The 19,988-nt window shown below is 35.7% G+C and overlaps 1 long non-coding RNA gene across 1 annotated transcript; it reads right to left on the reverse strand.

Annotated features, from left to right (window-relative positions):
- Positions 1–354: 354 nt before the first annotated feature.
- LOC134472883 (uncharacterized) lies at positions 355–1,976 on the reverse strand. Its single transcript, XR_010042884.1, has 2 exons — positions 1,717–1,976; positions 355–725 (listed from the first exon to the last, which is right to left on the reverse strand). It is a non-coding gene; the product is annotated as an uncharacterized LOC134472883 (long non-coding RNA).
- Between the last annotated feature and the right edge of the window lie 18,012 nt (positions 1,977–19,988).

Genomic DNA, 19,988 nt, shown 5'->3' on the forward strand with positions numbered 1-19,988 from the left:
ACCCACTTCCCTTTCCCTCCTCCCTCTCCCTCTCCAATGCAACACACCAAGCTTACTATTCACATCCAGTAGGTATTGGTTAGAGGTTTGCAGCTCTATCAAATGCAAAGTGTTTTAAGTCATTTGAGTTTTTACACAAGTGATCAAAGCCCTCATTAAGGGGACAATTTTTCCCTCTGATTTCCCTCTAGAATTCTATTCTCAGCGATTGTGCAGCAAAGTGGCTCCTTGTTTGGGAAGTAGATTTTAATGTTTGATTATATAGATGAGGTGTTTAAGTCCAAACTCTTCAGTGCTCTGTAACTTCCTGAACCACGAGTATCATTATTTAATCCAAAGAATTCGGACAAAGCACAGTATCATTAGATCTTTACTCTTTTCTCATCACTGAGACACATTACCTGGCCCCCACAGCTCTGAGGAGGAAAGGTTTAACTTGGCTTATAGTTGGTAGCAGTTTCAGTCCATACTCAACTGGCTCCAAGGTTTGGCAGCATACAAAGGGGGACAGCAGAAGGGAAAGCACTCAAGGTACCACAACAGGAAGCAGAGAGTGGTCAAGGGACAGGGAGAAAAACAGACCCTTCCAGGTCACACGACCAGTGACCGCCTCCTCCAGCCAGGCTTCATCTCCCAACACCACTTGTAGCTGTAAACTCTTCAGCAGACTCATTCACTGATGAGTATCATGCACCCAGGATCCGGTGACTTCGCTCAATCCCAGCCTATGAGAACATGAGACCTCAGGAGACCATCTAGCTATAGACCCTAACAACTTGTTACTATGGATTCTGTTTCTTACATCTCAAAAAGTTGAATTTTATTAATGCTCAGGATGAAACCACTTCAGTCCCTGGATCATGGTGATCATCATATTTTTAATCTACTTATTAAAAAGTCTATATATATATATATATATATATATATATATCTACTATAAAATACTATATATGAGTACAAATATGTGACTTTTGAGTTCACCATGGTCCCAAGGGAGGAAGAAATGTTTCAAAGTTTCAGGTACATTTTAACCTGACAATTATTACCTCTTCAGGGGCTAGGGGTATAGGTCAGTGGCCAGTACCTGCCTAGCAAGTGTGAGGTCCTGAGTTCAATTTTAAAAAAAATTACATTTGTAACATCTATATCCTACTGAGACCAAATCCTGCACTCCTCAATTATTGAACAATTGATTGAAAACTGAAAAGAAGCTGTATTTAGACTTTGGAATATAAGTCATTAGTAGAGTAGTTATGGTTCTACCTGCAGTAAGAAAGTTTTACTGTAGGACACAAGGAAAGTATTAGGGTATCAAACCCCACCTGGATTCTATACATGCAGAGCTATTACTCCTTCTATATTTCAATTAATATGTTACTAATTTATTTCTACGTTCCCAAGTCCCTGAAGACACAGTTGTTAAAGCAATGAGCAGTTATTATAGTCTTGGTGCATGAGAAAATCAGTAATGGACTTCTGAGGTTGGGTTTTGCAGGCGCTCACAATTAAATGGTTAGCCAGGAACATAGCCATCACAGACTCAGGGAGAAGGTCCACCCATCTCTAAGCTCATTCATATTCCCTCTACGTGGTCCTCAGAGTCCCTGCAGCTGTTGAGCAGAGCGAATATGGTGATGTGACAGCCACCTTCCCTCTGAGCAAGGTCAGTGGACAGGGGAGCTGGGGCAGCCTGTCACCTCTGCCTCAGCTACTCACCAAGACTCACTGGGCTGAGTCGTAACACAGGCAAGAAGGTTACCCATGCTCCGGACCACCAGAAGATGTGGGCAGTTTGGGTCATTTTAGATATTCTCCCCATGGAGAATTGGTCATCCTTCTCCAGTCTTCAAACAGCAGATGCCTGCTTCTGTCTATTAAGGGTCAACTTGGGGGTCACCCCACAGTGATTAGGCCCAGAGGAGAAAATGTTTCACCGTGTCTGCCTTAAAGTTCCATCCACTAATTGTTCAAAGATTTCTTCTCCATGTAGATGGCCCTGTAGAGATGACAGAAGCCAAGGTGGAAGTTCTTCCCATTCCAAGTGTGATCAGATAAACAGCTTTTTCATTTGTGATACACTTTCATCACGGTCCTATTAGCTGGGGTTGTCTAAATGTGTTAGCAATGCAGCAGCCCATGGCAAAGGGAATCACAAATGACAAACTGCTGATCAATGACACCTTGAGTGGGGACAACTTCTACCTTGGCATTTTCGTCTCCATACCATGCTCTATAAGAAGTAATCATTCAACAATTAGTGGATAGAAATTTAATGCATACATCAGTCAGCATTTTGACTCCACATAATACATTCCTTGTTGTTTTTGTTTATTCCTAAATCTATGTTAACTAGTTTGGTGAGTCACTTTACCCACAAATCCTAGAATTTTGAACTCAGCTCTGTCTCTTTATTCTTTCTCATCTTCTACCCGAATCCTTTCAATTCTGGTCAGTTCCATTCCTTTACCTCTTTTCTCACTTCCAAGCCATACTCTGGCCTTCTCAGCCCAGCCCTTTTCCTCTCTGTCTTCCTAGGTTCCTGTTTGCAATTGGAAACCAGGTCGAAGTCTTCTAGTTAAATTTTATCAGAGAACAAAGTATAAGCTCCTAAAACTTGTAATGGGGGCGCATTAGCCATTTGATCAGGCAACTTTGTCAGACTCTTTGCACCCTCTCCTTACTCTCTATCCAATACTCCAACCCACCTGGATCATTTGTAGTTTATAGTTTACAAATATGCCCTCGTGCTGCTGGGTTTTGTTTAAGACTGGGGTTAGATGTGTTCTTACCTTGCTGCAGTTCCTGAGGCAAACTGAATTGTTCCAGTTTCCCTTATCAGCTCTCAAAGCAAAGTGAATGGCCTCAATGACTTTCTTGCTGTTCCTTCCCTAAATTTTATTTTTAAATCTCGATAAGTTGCACTCTCTTCGGCAGCAGATATACTAAATCTCTATGGATGAAAACTTACTTTTTCTAGTTGAGCAGGAGAGTTTAGATTGGCACTTGTTCGTCACTGAGAAGAGTCCTGCTTGGATCTGCTGTCTTTTTATTTTTTACATGTGTATTCATAATGTATGCACAGCGATGTAAAATTACACATAACTTGGGAGCAAAGGTCAATGTGTAGTGGGAAACCCCCACCTCCCTAGGGCTGTAGTACAACTTCAGAGGCCAAGTTTCTAGGAGGGAACTTGATTTCCTACTTCTGAGGGCCTTGGACTGTGGACGCTTCCTTGCTGTGAGACAGTCTCTCACTGCTCACTTTATAAGCACTCAGATAAATGCCACTGAATGAAAAATAAAGCCCCTCAATCTCACTGCGTTTTTATGCTTTTCTCTCAAATGCGCACTGACCCATTACTTCCATCAAAGTTAGACTATAAATTCTTGCATTTACATGTCCTTAGAGTCTTGGACTCAGACTTCACTTGAGTAATTTTAAGATGCTCTTGAGGGCAAAAGAGATGGAGAATTACATGTTCATTCAGACACTCATATCACATCAATTATTACTACTGGGCTCTCTGAATGTTTTTATTGTACAAATTAATTATTATTATTGTCTTAATTTGATGACTGCTAAGAGTGTTCTATGGTGCATACATACACTGAGAAGTTGCTCTTTCTTTTCTGGGTTTTCTAAAGTAATCAAGTTCAATATTTAGCCTTTAGCATCTTTATACATTAATTATACATAATATATAAACACATAGGCACATCTGCACTAATGTATATTTTATGTTTATCCAATATATATGCACCAATAAATAATTTTCAACAACTGTGTTAATATAAAATGCATGTTAGCTGTCTATAAGGGATAATTTTTGAAGTATGTTTTACAAGCAGCAATTTTAAATCACAACTATTTTATATTTCTAATTTTCATGCAAAATACCAGTAGTTGGAAGCCTTTAAGACTTCCCTCTGTAGAATTTTGACACCATTTATCACACAATCCTCCAAGAGCTTCAATTGTTCAGGTGGCTCCTCTGACAGTTCAAATCCATAAAACACCCTCCGTGTAAAAATCAGACAAGTCAAAAGCGCTAGTTGCTAACTGAAGTAGTGCTATGAACAGATATAGACAGAACTGATAGAGTTTGTATTTAGGTTGAATGCTTGTGAGGTCAGTTAGAAGAACAGTAGCTGTGTAATTCAATAATAGGTGAGAAAATTGAACTGCTTTTCAGAGGTTTTATACATTCACTGGCTACTGCCAGAGCTCATAGGTTAAGTATGCATGCAGTGGCATGCTTTATTTTCAAAGTAGTTAATAGATTTGAATGTTCTTTACTTCAGCTCGTCTAAGTGTAAGGTAAAGAGAAATAGTCAGATGTGTGGCTGGAGGAGCAGACGGAAACCGGATGGATCCAGGCCACTGAAACTAGACATCTGGTGTCACCTGCTGTAATTTCCCGAACCTATAGCCAGTCCTAAGGAGTGGCTCTGTGACAGCTGGGACCTCGTGTTTTCCTGACCAATTTCTACCTCTCTGCCTTGAGATTCCATTTCTTAGTGACTTATGGCATTAAACATGTTTATGTGCTTATTTCCCATGAGTGTATCCACTTTGTTGAGTGGTATATTCAGATCCCATGCCCATGTTTTAAAACATTTGTTTAGTATATTTTTTTCTTTTTTTCTTTTTACTTTATTTGTTAATGTTAAGAAGAAAAGGTAAAACAAATTTTCACAACAAAATAATGAAAAAGTAACAATTGTTGATAAATTACACATCATTATCTTTAGTCACTCAAGTACAAAATATGGGCATAAAATTTTTCTTCAATCAATGTTAGCACGAACTTTCCTATTCAGTGAACTAAGTGACACTAATCGTATAACTAACTTGCATTTTTTTCTTTTCCCTTCTATCCTTTCTCTTTTCCTCTATCTTAGTTTCTTCTTTTTATTGAACAGTTTCCTCCCATTTCACAGTGACTATTGTATATTTTGAACCTTATGGTTTCACATATGTCATTGTAGTGTGATGTAGTGTGATCTTTCATTCTGGAAAGATACACAGAAGGGGAATACCTGGGTTGAATGGGACCCCTAATGCTAATTTTTTGAGGAATCTCCACACTGATTTCCACAGTGTTTGTACTAGCCTACTCTCTAACCAACAGTTGTAAAGGGTTTCTTTTTCCCTACAGATCCAGCAGCATTTTTTATTGGTTGATATTTTTTTTTAAAAATTAAATAATCATTTAATGAATAAGGGAGAGGATGAGATAAAAGGGGGCATAACAACATAACAATAGAGGTTAAAGCATGACACTTTCAGCAACCTAGTGCTTCACCATCAAATAACCCGACTTAATAGTAGTTACCATAGTGTCTTTTTCTTTGAAATATTTGAATATAACTTCATATGCTATAGCATCATACATATCAAGACTATGTAGTACATTTTAAGTGAAATTCACTGTAATTAATATATAAAGGTATAAAAATATACATGCCAGTGGTGTGATGGGACACTGCAATGCACACTAGTGCTGTGGAATGTGTACATCAGGTTAAAGATGTCTGTGAGCAACTTTTAATTAAGTTGCCTAATTTTTCTGGTTGAGTTTATTTGAACTGTTTTGTTCAGCGGTGGAGATTTTTCTAGGTTCTTGGCATAGTATGCAAATGCTTTACCCCTGAGTTATACCCTCAGTTTTAAACTTTGTATTTTCTATAGCAGTCCTTCAACACATAGGTATTTTTCAAATACTTTCTGCCTATCTTTACATTATCTCTTTAATTTCAAAATGGGGAACTTTAATAAGTATGATTTACCATTATTTCTTGCATGGTTTATGTTCTTTTGTGTTACATCTAAAAATTAATTACTATACCAAAGGTAATACAGGTATTCTCCTGTTGTATTTAATGCTTTTTATTGTTTTGTCTTTTAAATAATCTATTTTGAGTTATCTGGTTGAGCATATATGTTCTGTACGTGTGATTTATTTCTAAGTATGTGAATAACCCTGTGTACGAACTTACTAAAAAGACAGATTACACTATTGTATTGCATTTGTCTTTTTATCAAAATTAATTGACAATGCTAAGTGAAATCTATTTCCAAGCCCTCCTTTGTGCCCACTGACATGTTTTCTTTCTTTGACACAGCTGTCGCCTTGATCACTGCAGTATTATAGCAAACCTTGACGGTGAGTACCCTAAGGCTTGCGTTGTTACTCTGTGTGTTATTACATCAACTACACCATCACTTTGTCAGTGTTCACAAGTGCCTTGCTGAGATACTGTTTACGATGTCACTGAATCAATGGATCAAGCTGAAAAGAGGCAACTTTCCTATTTCAGTACCAGAGACTGAACCCAGGACTTTCTCACTGAGTATACCCCTACCATTGTTGTTTCTGTTTTCAGTTTTGAAGTGGGATCACACTAAGGCACTGCATGGCTCTTGTTGAGCTTGAGCTGGTAATGCTCTTGACTCAGCCTTCCAGAGTGCTGTGATTACAGTCCAGTGGCGATGTTCTTCAAAAGGCTTTCGAGAGAGGAGTCTATTGAGAAAAGAGCAGTAACAGTACTTCTACAACTTTTAAAAGGCACACGTTTAACATTTCACTCACAAATCCACCCCAAATTTGAACTACAAACCAACGAAGCATTATTTTGCTTTGGTTTTGTTGTAGCCTTTTCTGAACCTCAAACTTGGGAGATTCTGTAGAAACATTGAAAGGTCAAGATCACTTTTTCTTTTTTAAATAAACGTTATGTTAGATATATGTCTTTTTTTTTTTTTTAAATTTAAACAAACACACTTCTCCTGGCAAGGTTACAGATCATTAACCTTTGTGCATAGGCCTACTTATAAAACTAGAGTTTTGTTTATTTTTTAAATTTTTCAAGTACAATTGTTTCTTACACAAAAAATCATTATATTATCATTTTAGCCATTTATCTGCAAATGTTTGGTATGTATTAATTCTCTCTTCTTGTAATATTTATTTTACATGTTTAATGCTTATTTTAAAGCACAAACATTAGCTCCAAGTATCTTGCAATATTTCTACCAACAAACATCATTAGAGAGTGAATGAAAATAATTTAGTGTGATTTTAACATTATTTTCAGATTTTTGGTTCCATAAATTGTAATGTAAAATGTCCATTACTGAAGGGAAAAGAACTTTCAATAAAAAAATACCACCAAAAGAAAAAAAAAAAACTGACTGATATGAGTTTCCCTACCCATGAACAAAGGATATTTCTCAGTTACCTCAGTTTTATTTTTATTTTGTAGTTTTTCTTACATATATCATATAAATAATTTACATCTAAATATGCATTTTGGATGCCAATGAAAACAATTGTTTCAAATTTTATATTCTACATCTTCATTTGTATTATACAGGAATGCAGGTGAGTTTTGTATAATAATCTTCCATCCTTCCACAGTTTGATCGCATCATTTATTTCAAGTTGTTGTTTTTGTTGTTTGTGTCTTTGGTTTTTTGGACTGATTTACGACTTTAGATGTTTCTAACAGCTGTGAAGGAAGACAGTTTTACTTCTTCCTTCTTGATTTAATACCATTGTGTATGTGTGTGCTTGTGTGTGATAGTGAATCATTTAGGACTTTCCGGGTGGGTGTGAGAAGCAATGCTAGAAGAGATGTCTTTGTTTTGTTTCAATTAATATAAGTAAATCTTCTATTTCCTTCACTATGAAGTTAGTTGTGGAATATTTTATATTATCAAGTTGAAGCAATCCTCAACTATTCATTGTTTGCTAAGCCATTTATTAAAAAGGATCACATGGGTATAATCAAATGGTTTTCTGCATCTATTAATATCAATAATAGCTTTTTTCAATCTACTGATGTGAAGGATTACATTAATTGATTTTAAAATGTTGATCCAGCTTTACATGCTTGGAATAAACTCCAACTGATGATAGTATGTACTTCTTTTTACATACTGTTGGCTTTCATTTACTAATATTTTGCTGAGATTGTCCACACGTATGCGAGTTATTGCTCTCTGTTCTTATAGTCATGGAATCTCATTGTCTTTTCTTGATATTAGGGTAATACTCAACTCTACCAATGTATGTATGAGTTACACTTTATTAGTTATCTGCATTGAAGCAATTCAAAGTCTTACCATTTTGCTCGAATTCTTAACATTTGAAACTATTTTGATTTCCATACATATATTTGTAAAGTTGAAAATGTGATAACTGAAAGCAGAATGTTTATTAGGTACTAATAATCAGTTTGAGCTAGATTAATTAAATTCAGCCTCTAAATAATCTATTCACATCACAAGCATTTTAAAATACTGCTAACACTTATCTAAACATAGTATTGTTTAGTAGTACTAAAATATCTGTTTTAAATTTATTCGAAAAATAACATCAATGGCTGGGGATTATAGCTCATTGGCACAAGCACTTGCCTGGCAAATGTGAGGTTGTGAGTTCGAACTCCGTTACCGAAAATGAAAAGTAAAGTGGTGGAATCAACAGACATAGCTGTATATTATTTAGCCAATAGTTTCAAACCTGTACTTAGATAGGTATCATAGCCCTTTTTGCACAAACAAATATTGTATGAAAATCCAACATGTAAGCAAGGCTAATAGGGATTTTCTGGTAAGGGCAGGAGAGAAGTTTGAAGGTCAGCTCCCAGCTTTCTTCTTTTATGACCCAGATGACCTTATAACTCCTCTTGGGAGTCGTCTGCATGCTACTCATTCCTTTATATGTCTCTCAGGTCTGATGGTTTGATCGTTTGTTAGTGAATAAGATGAACACACAGCAAGTGTTGTTTTTAACCAGTATTTGCATTTCTTTAATGCAACTCAAATGCTACTGGAATCAGCAACTTGCCTTTGCTTTTCTCTTTGCCACACCAGGCCTCCCAAGTTTCCCTTTCTGCAGACCTGCAGGGTGGTTAGGGGTCCATTCAAAGTTACACATTTGTCAAGTGGTTTACATCACCCCTCAGGGGTCTTTTGCCTGGGGCTGCCAGCTGCTTCTGCCTTCATGGAGAACTCCCAGCAGATGCTTGAACTCTTCAGAACCCCACATTCTTGATGTCGGGATCTTCAGTGTTTCTGAAATAGATGTTATGATTTATAAGCAGAGCGATCAATAAATTTTAAATATTATTTTTGTATTTGAGTAAAATATCACTAAAGTATTAAAAATAATTTTAAAAACAAAGCTAAATTTCAAAGCTGAAGACTAAATCCTTTTGTCCAGGTCTACTTCAGGGATTACCTTTAAATGATACAGACATATGTAAGGCTCTCCCTGGAAACAGCCGCTCTCTCAACTGAGACCAACACATTCCAGTTCATAGCTTCATGCATTCATTTCCAGGAGCAGTATTCTCTAAAGCAGAATGCCAGAAATATACTCTCTAGATACATATTGTTTTTAGGAAGAACATGCACAAATTGTATTGATACATCTGAAACATTTTTAATTTTAAAGTAACCTTTGGAAAATTTCTACATTCTGTTATGGGTATTTACTATGCCTTCATTTTAACTCATGAAAGAATTGCATGAGTTGTGTGTCCTGTAGGGTGGTTAAGACATTTCTTGGGATGATGTGCAAATAATTGACTATTTTGCTGGGTGATTCAATTTTGTGCATAGAGCAATCTTCCAATTTTTTTCTGAGGTATATATGTCTGTTTCTTCCTTGTAAGAATCCAGTGGTAAGGGTGCTGGGTAAATTCACTCCAGTTAGTAAATAGAATTTCGCCCTTTTATTTTGCTCATTTTTGCATGTAACTCATCTATCTGTGGTGTCTTAGAGAATTCTCTTAGGCTAACCAAGATAAAATCATTCGGTCATCTAAATTCAGAGGGCTATTGCCTAGAAGTGCAAGATTTAGAATTCATATGGAGGATCACAATTTCTTAAATCATTTTTCTTTTTCATACCTCTTTTATGACATGTCCTTAATTCAGAAATTTTACAATTACCTGGGACTGTGTCTCTGTTATAGGTATCCAGAAGTCAGTATTTTTTCTTTTTTGTTCAAAAATTAATCTCTCACCTACTGCTTTTCTTGAGTTTGTTTAATTGTTCTTGCTATAATTGTTAGTATTTTAGTAGTAGTAATAGTAGTAGTGATTCATTGTACGTCTAGTGATAGCTTGGGGAGAGTGAAATAATACAGTCATGCATGATTCGGTGCAGGAATGGCTCCTGGGCAAATTTTTGTGAGGTTATATTGCCCTTTGAAGACACCGAGGTTGCAATTTATCACTGAAACCGTATGGAGGGTAGGACTGTCACATGCCAAAGCTACCATATTCCTTAAACTGATGGTGAAGAAATTTTAGCCTTTTCAATGATGTATATCTTTTCAGTTTTGTTCCAATTATGACACATATTAAATAGAGCACTTCAAAGAGTCATCCACTTTGAGAAAATTTGAACATCTTTTCAGAATAATATTAGTATGGCATTTATTAAGAATCAATTTTAACCGTATTTTCTGATGCTCTATTGTATGACATGTTCTGTGCTAAATATTTGGAATTTGTTATTAAGTGACGCATACAGAGGACCCTTTTCATGTCAGCTACATTCTAGAGGAAACACAATGGATGAGAAGTAGTAAAATAATAAAGATATAAGTGCAGAGTATATTTATCAGACCAATGAGTAGAATGGCGCATGGTGAGACAGAAGTGTTTTTAGTTTATAGAGATAGGGAGATACTAGTAAAAACTGACCTGCTTAACACATTATTATTATTACTATTATTCTTGACTTTATGTGCTAAGTGATCCATGTAGTGAATCTTTGAGTAAAACTTAGAAAAAGATTCACTAAAATCTACTTTGTATTATACATGTTTCTATTACACAATGATTCCACTAATGTAATCACAGAATCGAGCAAGCTTCCAAGTATATTCATTAATGTGTAACTTAGCTAATACAGAAAAAAACTAGGAAGTAAATCATAAAGCATCCACGTTTTAATTTGTATAAACTTCAGTTAATCATATTGCTATGGTTGATACATTCTGTCAGTTTGAGAAGTTTAGAAGTTTAACTGAGAGACTCAGCAGGAAGCCAGGGTTCTTATTTTGTAAAGATCCTCACCCTTTGCAAAGCGGGGCACAGAGATTTTGTGAGTGGTACATCTGCACAGGAGGTGGAGGGGTGTACAACCTAAGGGAGAAGAAGAGGCATGTTCTTCACTCTTTTTCTCTGGCTGCTGCCTTGAAGTGTTGCCCCAGTACCATGCCACCCTGCCTTGGAGCCAGCTGAGTATGGACTGAAATCTCCACAAACTGTAAGTTAAATAAGCCTTACCTTCCTTAATTTTGGGTGTTGCGTATTTTGTCCCAGCAATGAGAGACAAGTAACCAACACACATATTTGTATGAAAGGCATTTTATAATCTAGAATAAGTAAAATATTGTTTAATTGTATCATGCTTGTTATAACTCAAATAGCTTTAATATTCTTTCTTACCAAAGATGGAATTCTGAAGAGGAATTTCTGACAATGAAAACACACAAAACGTTCTGTAACTTGAAGTATTTAATAACTAATGGAAAATTTTGTTTACTAATCTTGAGTCACTGATTGTAATTGAAAATCAGAGCCCCGTAATTTCCCCTGCTTTACATTGTGGGTGTACTTTGTCCCAGCAGTGAGGAAGTCCCTTATATTGCAAAGAGGTCAAGTAGAAGGTTTGCTACCAGCAGCTCATTCTGCCAGCCCTACCACAGCTCAGAAGCTCCCTTCAGGAAGGGACTGCTGAGAGTAGCTGGTAGGAGAAGACCTGAATTTGATGGAACCAGCAATTTCTACAATGAAACATGCTGAGAATTGCAGAACAATTGATTTTGTTTCTTTTCTATATCAGCAATAAACATTTCCACTCTGATTATTGTTGCCATCGGAAGACATTTTCAAATCTCTGAAGAAAACAATGCTGATTGCTAGAGCCACATTTTTGGCCTTTTACAGTAGCAACTTATACACTATATCTGAGCACAATTAATGTAGTTGAAACACGTTTTAAATTTTACCTTGAAAATTGGTCCCACACTTTTTCTTCGTACAAGAAAACCCAAGCGAATTCTCACAACTTTTGTAATCCTTTCACTGGAGAACATGTAAATTACATTAAAAATAAATATTTCAAAAGTTGGAAATGTATATTTCATCTACTTTAATGACTACATGAAGACATTTCAGAAGCTGTATTTAGCATTCACAACATACAGCTATGCTTCATATATTATTGAAACATTTTAAATTACAGTTAGTTACATTTAGTGCTCAGCTGTTTTGTTCTATACAAATGCTGAAGGGATTTCAAAACCTAAGAAATCATATTGAAAATATGTTTAAAAATGAGGATGAGTTAGTTGAATCATTGGTATCGTAAATAAATTGGCATATGTATGTCTGTATACATCTATCTGCATACACAGTTGAGATACAAAATCGTAGTTAATTTCTGGCTGTTAATATTTTGTTTCTTATATGAGGTTCATATCAAAGAGTGAGAAGCATAAAATACATAAAAAGCATTTCATATAACTGAAACATACTCTTTGGTAAATAATTTGGGTTAAAATATGATTTCAAAACAAATATCATAATTCCTATTTTTGCTTCAAATAAATCTACTCATGAAACAGGAGATAAAACAAATATAAAACTTTTAATCAAATTTTCATAATGCAGTAATCAAGTTTGTTCTTGTGGTTATGACAGACAAATTGGAATGAATTTTTCCAACATGCTTGCTGTAATGAAATTATTAGCATTAACACTATCACCACACTGATGTACACACTGTTTAGCATATAACACTTTCTTCTTTGGAAAATGTTCCTGCATTATATAGTAGATATATAAATTAGATAGGTAAAATGTAAAAAGCCTTAGTAGTCATTTATGCTTCCCTAGGTTTTTTTATGTGAAATTTAAATGCAATCTGATTTACATTAAGCAAACATACAAAAAAGCATTTATTTGTTACCAAATAGTAATACTTGGAGTTTCCTATTCCAGCTTCAAGTGATTTATGTCTGAACAAGGATGACAATAGCAATGATTCAAACATGCAAAATCTTTTGCTGGTAGACTATAAAATATATTTAAATATCATGACAAACTTGCTAGGCAGGTCTTACAATGAGACACATTTTACACAGGCAGAAAGGAAATGACAATTTTGTTGAAAACCTCTCCAAACCTTTACCCCTAACAAGAGAAACACAGGGACATGAGTATAAACACATCACATTGCATCAACCTTCTTCTTAAATGCTGTCATCTTTCCTCATAGAAGAGTAGATAACAATTCTTAGACAACCTCTGAAAACCTATGCGAAGCAAAGCTGTGAAGCAAATTAGTGCCTAGGATGAGCAATGCAGTAGATCCTCCAAGGCGAACAGGTGCCGATGAGTAAAAACAAGAGATTATACTACGAAGCAAAGTGATGGGAATTCTAATTAGCTAAGCCTGAACGACAGAGCACAAATTGTATGATTTTCCACATTACCCAGGTATTCTACAGTTGCCTCTGTCCTGCCGTCGGCTCGCTCCCCGTCATGGGAAAGTTAGATAGAATACAAACTTATGCATTGCATAAATTTTCCTCCAAGTATCATGACATTAAAAAGATTTACTTAACAAAAAAGATGGATTTCTTCATTCCACTTGGGCTTCCCCCTCTTTACACTGTGAGGCAAATCTGTGGAGCAATCACAGGGCTGACTCTTACCATTTTCTTTCTAGTGTTTCAGGAATCAGTGCACATCATGGTCTGATATGTGGTCTCCTGAAAACTACTGTCCCATGTATTTTTCTTGGTTCTTCTTCTTTCAGAACATCCTTTTTTGTGATTCCATGTTTACAAGCTTTATAGGTGCACATAACTCATTTTTAGTATGTCTGTCTTTTTGTTTCCTTTTTAGCTTCCACAGAGAGAAACCATATGGTTGTTGACTTCCTAGATCTGGGTTATTTTGCTGGATATGGTACCTCTAGTTTCATTGATTTTCCTACAAGGTTTCCTGAGACCTTTCTTAGTAGATCCTCTTGAGGATATTACATTGATATGTGAGTTATCAAGTGTACTCAGATTCTGCGTAGTCAAGCAGACAGACTGATGCATAACATATGGCTTAAATAAGAATATTTGTTGTCTGAAGTACATTTTAAGCATATATGTTGAATAAGACAAAACCAAAATTAGATTTCCTTTATTAATAGTAATGACTATTTTGGTAGACTTGTCTAATTAGGAAAAAAAAAACATAGATCACAAAGAGAAACTTTATCCTAAATGCATAAATCATTCTTTTTATTTTAAAGAAAAAATAAAAATAAAACAGTTTCAAAACAGCCCAAGAGGAGAATAACAGTAACTTGTACATTCCATATGGTGTTTTTATAGCAGTTACTCAGACTGCAAGATATAGGCATGAAGTATTGTCCAAGCAATATTAGCACAAAACTTTATTTTCTTTTCTTTTTTCTTTTTTTTTTTTTTTTTTTTTTTTTGTTTGTTTTTCCTTTTTAAGGGTACCGGGGATCGAACTCACGACTGCCTGCTTGCAAGGCAGGCGCTTATGCTGCTGAGCTAAATCCCCAGCCCTAAAACTATTTTTAATAAACTGAGAGAAACTATCTGTAAAACTATTTTAACTATATTGCATGCATCTATACAAAACTGATTATACAATTTCTAGAAATGTAATGAATAATCCATCAGATAATGACTCATTTTACTTAATGTGTGATAAATTCATGATTATGATCTGTATATTATCTGTCTATTTCTTTACTTTTCTTTTTCTTCCTTTCCCCTTCCCCCCATAACAGTTTCTTTTTTCTTCTGAATAGTTTCTTCCCAATTCATGATATCCACTGTGCACTTCAGGTCCTACTTCCTTGTTCAGTTTCTCACGGTAGTGAGAAAATACAATGATTACACATATGGATCTGATTTATTTTACTTGTGAGTATGGTCTCCAATTGCATCCATTTACCTATAAAGTCTCACATTTATCCTTCTTTATGGCTGAGCAGTATTCTGTTACATAAAAAGAAACACATCTTTTTTATCCATTCCTCAGTCGAAGGGCATTTCAGTTGTTTCCAAGATCTGGCTATTACAAATTGTGCTGCTCTAAGCCTGGGTGCACATATATCACTGTGGTCTGATGTTTTTAATTCTTCTGGGAAGGTACTCAGAAGGGGCATAGCTGGGTCAAATGAAACCTCTAATCCTAGTTTTTTAAGGAACTTTTACACTGATTTCCACAATGGTTGCACCAGTCTGCACTCCCACCAACAGGGAAAAAGGGTTCCCTTCCCCTCACAGACCTGAGCGCCTTTCCTACACGTGCTGTGGGAAAATCTGAGCTCTGTTTCATGTCTTCTGGAATTCTGCTGATCTGGCTGAGATGAGATGGCTCCCAGTTCACCAGGCAGGGCTTAGATGACTGATTATATCACTTGTCCCAGATCTAGCTGTACAAGTCGTCATCTGGAGAATGGGGGCACTTGCCAGTGTGGCAGGAGGACTTATTTTACCAAAGTCCTGCCGTCTGCCTCTGAGACCTGGGTCCTGGTGCTCCAGATCCTCTAGGGAGGGAGCTCTGGTGGCACAGAAAAGCATCATCGCCTTGCCTGAGCGACAGGGCGCTGAGAAGGGACACTTTCCAGCAACAATTAACTGACTGCGATAGCTGTAGATAAAAAGACAAAAAGGGAAAACGTCATCAAGTACTTATTTCCTTTGGGTTTCACTACATTACACTCTTGTGGGTTTTCTCCTATCTCTAACAGTTCCTTTTCAATTTCTTTTGAAGGCTTTTTCATCTCCAGCCTATCTCTAAAATATTACCGTCCCATTGCTCAACCGAAGTTCCCCAAAACTCTTGCCCTAGGCGTTCTCATCTGTTTGGAAGCTTTAAATATTTATATGTGATGGCTGTACTGTATCTCATTCAGCTGCTGCGCCCCAATTGGTTTATCCTCTCTTACTGCTACCGTCTCTGAAGTGTCTGAAATGCAAGAAAAGCTAAATGCAAACCTGAAGTTAATTCACATCTAAATTCTAGCTCTAGCCCATACGGAAACAGATTTTTTTCCCTTCTTGGTGAAACCTTCATCCACTGAAGTTACTGTGAAAGCTAGATAATGCTAGTGTACACCTCAGGAAAATCGATTGGCTGTTTGACTATGAGGACGACTTGCCTCCTCACTGTACTAACCTCAGTATGGCTCAGCAGCACGCAGCATGACTTGGCTTCTATGGCATTATCCTACCCCATTCACCTCGTTTGCTGTATGATCAGCATTGCTTCAGCCAATTCCCAATTCATAAACCTCACACACACCCATTTTCCTGCTTGGAATGTTTTCTCTCTGCTCCTTTATCTCAACTTTGATGGAGGTTAACTCACTCCACAGGTCCAGAGTCAATGGTAAATATCACCTTAGCAAAGACAGCGTGGGCTGCATCTCACAAGCTTAGGTTCCCTGACGACGTCTTTCCAAAGCATTCCCCATTTTCCTTCCCGACACAGCCTCTGTCCTTGTTCTTAATGTTTTGATTTTCATTTCTAGTATAACCTCAGCCAGGAGACCACACACCCCATGACGGTTTGAGCCTCAATTATGTTGCTAGCCCTGGGTCCGTGGCTTCTGATGCTCCTGCCAAACCACTGAACTCCCGGGTAAGAGCAGAGACACATACTTTTCCATTTGTTTTCTTTCCGAAATGTGATAAACACCTTAATTTAAGTGGCATTTAAATCAATCAATCAACCAGTATAAGTGAATAGATGAATAAATAAATAACATTTTTAAAATGTTATCTTTATAATCAGTAAAACTAGAAAGTATTTTCAAAAATATCTTGCAGGAAACTTATTTATTGCAATATAAAATTGTAATGTATATACTTGATGTTATTACTGAAATTTCAGCCAAATACTTTTAAGAAAGTATTTTATGTACATTTTTAAGCCATTGCCTTACCTCACTGTAGTATTTCCAGAATAGTACATGTAAATGCTTGGATTTTTATTGATTTTCACTGAAGATCACTGCTTTTCAGCAGTGATATCTCATTTCTGTCATGGAGTAATTTAGTCACTGGCTAAGAAAATGTAGTTTAATTGGAATTGAGTACTTTATAAGTTTTATATATACAGAAATTATTAAACTCTTTAAAATAAATATTGTAGTGATTAGAATAATACTAAGCAATCATTTAAGAAAATATTTATACAAAATTATATTATTTTAAGTAGGAAATTTAATAAAGGAATAATCCAAACTATTGATCATATATAATGTAAAGGTATTTTAAGTAGTTAGTTTTTCTAGAATGAAATGATTTCATTTGATTTTAAAACATTACTTAGCTGTATCATTAAATATGTTGTTTTTCTTACCATACTAAACAATTAATGATTACTGCCTAATAAAGCAGCATCATCACTGAATTATGATTACAGCCAAATAAAGCATACAATTTAAGAAATAATTAATGGTGATTTTTATTACCTAAATAAATTATGGCACCTAAGGGGGAGAGATGGACAATGCATTTCCCATAGATAGGAAAATAATATACCTTGTGGGTTTTCTTACCAAACCAAAAACATCAAGATTTTCTAAAAATGAGTCAAAGAAGATAAAAGAGCCCTGGAGAATCTTCCAAATTCTCTTTAGCCAAAGGCATTATGAGAACAGAAAATGCCACTGAGTTATGCAAATGTGCCATTAATATAAACATCTTTTTCTTGTAGAATTACTGATTTATAGCTAAAGCAATTGTCAGGTCTGTTTAAATTGTCAGAGTGGGAATTAGAGCAAATATGATTAAGATGCCGGGATGCTGGAGGATAAAGCAGACAGAACACAGTGTACACAGAGACAGGGAAATACTGAGAACCCCAAGGTGAGGACACAAGAGACCAGAAACACTGTCACAAAAGTGAAAACTCTCACAGCCTGCACTGACTGACACACAGGACATGATCCCTGGGCCGGAGAGCCCACCAGCGGAAGCCACAGAAACTGAAAACGAAGCCCAGAAAGCAATGAAAACAAGTTAAAAATTGAAAACCGAAGCAACCACGGACAGTAGGGCAGCAGCTATGAAGGTTTCACCACACATGTAAAGCAAATACTGGAAGAAAAGGAGAGACAGGAAAGAACAGCAGGAATCGGCCAGCGGGGAGTTAGCTCAGTGGTGCGAACACCTGCCTGGTAAGTGTGAGGTTGCGAGTTTGATTCCAGGTACAAAAACAAAATGAAACAAAACAAAACAAAACAACCAGAAGGAATATTTAAAGAACAGTGACTGACAATTTCACTGAATTAATATGCTATAAGAAAGAGCAGATTCAGGAAAGCCAGAGAACCCGAAACAGGACAACTGCCAAATTGCACCTCATATATCAGCCCTGCCTCCCAAGATATGCACCGGAGTGTATTATTGCTGTTAGAATTCCACACTTCAGAACATGACTACTGTGGTTCATCATACTCAATATGTATCTGCACACCTGTTCTGTCCAAGTATCTTCACATGTATTTTGCACATTTTTTAATTGGGTGGTAATTTAGCAAAACATTATGGATTTTTATGCTAAAAATGCAATGTATTAAAGGATTAAGTTCTAAGTAAACAGATATTGATTCTGTGTATATCAATTAAAAGTCTCAAAATTCACTTGTAATATAGACCCAATTAACATATGGATTTAATACCTTTTAGTGTATCTCCAATGAAGCATTGTTGGTTATGTAGAAACCAGCATTGTTGGTTATATAGAAAAGCCAACTGCAAACTTTATATGAAAATTCAAGAGACAGATGAACTCCAACTATCTGGAAAAAAAAGAACAAAATTGGAGAAACAGCTTCTCATTAGAAAGTTTACTGTAAAACTAGAGGATTCAGGAAAGTGATATCAGTAGAGAGAAGAACACATAGATCAACAGGATAGAATGTGAAAGCCAAGAAAATAACAACACATGTGCTCAGGCATTTTGGATAAATCTACAATTAAGTGCAGAAAGGATGACTTTTGAATAAAGGGTGTTTTAGCAATGGCTATGCCTGTGCATGCATGCAGAGAGCAAATAACTAAAACCATCTTTCCATCTAAATCTCAGGATATGCACAAACATTAACTAAAATTAAAATATATATGTATATGTACATATACATATGGAAAGTATAATTCTATAAAAAAATTTAGAAGATAGCAGAAAAGAGTTTTAAGTATGGAGGGCATGCTTTATAAGGTAGCAAGAGGCATTATGGTAACCACTGTTGATTACCTTGTATTCTGTTTTTACATCACATACTATGTCCATCCTTTGTTTTGACTGACTCTGCTTTGTTTTGTCACATTTGGTTTTATTCTCTTTCAAAAAAGTAATAAGAACTGTGGGAGTAATAAAACCCAAAATGTGTAATTGTTATTGTAAAAAAGAGAGGAAAAGAAAGTGCTCTAAAGGATACAACTACATGTATGTTTAAGTGTGTAAGATAGATAACCATATTACTAAGTTTTTGTTGGATCATTGAACAGAACTGTTTGCAGTCTCACTGTTTGAATATCCACTTTGTATGCTTTAATTTTGTAATTTGAACAAGTATTTCTAAGATGACAATATGTCATCTATTAACTAGTGATTTCTTACTGTTCGTTTTTTTGAAATTCTGTATTACATGTACCCTTTCACTGTTTTTTTTTTCTTTAAATAAAATTTTAAAAAAAGAATAGAGGGCATGCTGAAGAGTTCATAAATATTATATCAAAGGGATAATTTCTAAAATAAATATATGATAAACAGGCCATAGTAAAAATTTAAAACTTTTGCTCAATGAGGTAAACAAAAACAAAACAAAAAAAAATTCCCATAGATTTGGAGAATGTCTTTGAAAACTACATGTCTAAAATATTACTTGTCTACTTTAATTTACTATAAT

This window comes from Cavia porcellus, unplaced genomic scaffold, assembly GCF_034190915.1.
Source record: "Cavia porcellus strain 051 isolate PalLab524CR breed Dunkin Hartley unplaced genomic scaffold, mCavPor4.1 scaffold_2, whole genome shotgun sequence".
NCBI classification, from domain to species: Eukaryota; Metazoa; Chordata; class Mammalia; order Rodentia; family Caviidae; genus Cavia; species Cavia porcellus.